This window comes from Benincasa hispida, chromosome 9 (assembly GCF_027475165.1).
Source record: "Benincasa hispida cultivar pf3 chromosome 9, pf3_genome.v1.1, whole genome shotgun sequence".
NCBI classification, from domain to species: domain Eukaryota; kingdom Viridiplantae; phylum Streptophyta; class Magnoliopsida; order Cucurbitales; family Cucurbitaceae; genus Benincasa; species Benincasa hispida.
In genome coordinates, this window is record NC_143486.1 from 46661382 (window position 1) to 46663977 (window position 2596).

Sequence of the window (2596 nt, forward strand, 5' to 3'; positions counted from 1 at the left end):
GAGTAACCTTGTTACTAGTAGGCTGGGTGGTCTGGGCAGTTGATACTTGGTTGATGAACTTTGGGCAAGCCCTTGCATAGTGACCCGTCTAGCCGCAGTTGAAACACACCCTTATGTTCTGAAAACATTGCCCTTGATGGTGTTTTCCACAATTTCTACACTTAAGAATATGTAAATGTTCGGCTCTCCTGTTGTGACTGTATGCCCTGAGTGTTTTGGGAAATTTTTGCTTGCCGTTGTGAACGTTGGAAGCCTTGTTGGGTGAATTTCCTCTTTTGATTTGGCATGAATCCTCGTTCCAAGGTTGAGGTTTTGGCAACAAGATCTACTTCCATGAGTAAGGTCGACTCGAGGGCAAGAGCATACTCTTTGTGTCGGAAAGCAGTAACAATGCCTCGAATGCCTTCTCTTAATCCCCATATAAACCTTTCCACCTTCTTCTCTTCTGTGTCCACTAGTTGAGGAACAAAGTGAGACAAGCGATCAAATTTTCATTCATATTCTGCCACTGACATATTCTCTTGTCGAAGATTAAGAAATTCCACTTCCTTTTGATATCTCACTGTCAAAGGGAAATACTTGTTGTAAAAAGCTTGATTGAACTGCTGCCATGAGACTGTACCTTTGATTGTTCTTTGTGTGGAGTCCAACCAGAATTTTGCATCGCCTTTTAACATGAAGGTGGCACAATTTACTTTCTGTTCTTCTGGGATGTTCATATGGCGGAAAATAGTTTCCATTTCTGTTATCCAATTTTCTGCTATAATTGGATCCACAGATGATCCATCAAATGTTGAAGGGTTGAACTTCCTGAATTCTCGAATGATCTTTGAGTCATTTTTATCGTTGGTTGTTGGTGTGGTGGACGAGGTTGTGTTTCCATTACTCATATTTTGTACGAGTAGTTGTAGTGCCTCTGGTGTAAGTAACACATAAGGCGTCTGTCCATGTCCTTAATTTTGATTCCTTGTGGATTCACTTCGAGGTCTGCCTCGTCGTGTTGGAGCCTTTCGTGGTGGCATCTGGTGCACACATTTTATTTTCATAATAAGGAAGCAATCTAATATATACATTTTTTTTAACTCATACCTATGTTTACTAAATTATTTACTAAATTACTTGTTTGAAAATTCCTTTTACCCGCGTATTTGGCATGGTTATGGGCATCACTTAACAGGCCGAACCATCAGACACCATGACTCTTCTAATGCAATAGAGCCTATTTGGCCCAAACGCTCTGATACCAAAACTGTAACGCCCGGATCCTTAAACCTTATGATCCGACTGCTACGACATGCATACTTAGACTTTTCTATCATGAGATGAGTTTTGGTTGAAATTTCAAAGAACATATCTAAATTTTATTAATTAGATAGAAAAACTATATAGAAATTTATTTATCAAAACACCAGGATCCATAAAACATTAGCGTGGTGGTACAAAATGCATGTGCCTATAATAGTGAGTTTGATGGTTGGCCATTTGAGTGACGTCCAACTCTGCCCACTACGCTGTGTTCTTACCTAAAAGTCTGTAAAAATATAGGATGAGTACATAATATACCCAGTAAGTAGTTCTCACGTAGGGTAGTGACCAAATGCACAATCACAAGCAACATGTCATGAAAACATATGATTGGGACCGAAAACGTATAATAACATGTGGTGGTCGGTTATGCTTCCAACATAAATCTCTCCGCCCTGATAGGAAGATGAGGACCTAAGCGAAACTAACCCATCTGATGATTAGCGGGTCATGCAGTCAGTAGGGCCAGAGTCGCATCCAACATCAACCATTAGCATAAACATTATGCTTCCAACACAAATCTTTCCGCCCTGATAGGAAGATGAGGACTTAAGCGGAAACTAACCCATCTGATGATTAGCGGGTCATGCAGTCAGTAGGGCCAGAGTCGCATCCAACATCAACCATTAGCATAAACGTTATGCTTCCAACATAAATCTCTCTGCCCTGATAGGAAGATGAGGACTTAAGCGGAAACTAACCCATCTGATGATTAGCGGGTCATGCAGTCAGTAGGGCCAGAATCGCATCCAACATCAACCATTAACATAACCATAAGATTAGACTGGAAGCATAACTTACACCTAATTAAAACTTGGTTTTAATGTAATCGTGAACAAACATAATGCATGGGGTCCCTTGTAGAGAAACGTGTTCTAAACATGTAATGCAATATAATAATTAACATAATCATGCAACATAATAAAGGTACACTACCATAGAACATTTAAAGAGAGGGTGAGATAAACTACTTACCTTGACTGTGATCTAATTATTCCTTATTATTCTTTATGATTTTATCAGCAGAGTTTTCCCTTTTTAAATCAAAAGAAGAAATTTGGGCAGCACTTTACCCGAGCTTTTCTCTTCTTCACAGAACTTCCTCACTCACACTTACTTTTTCACACGATACAATGTTACTGAGATTTGTTTGAGAATGGGTTAAATCTTCGGCAAAGGGTCCTATTTATAGTAGTTTTCAGCTCTTCTCAGTGTGACAAATCATCGTACAGGTGGCTTCTTTAAAATTACTTATGGTTTATGGATTCCTCTCAATAAGACACCTAATTTT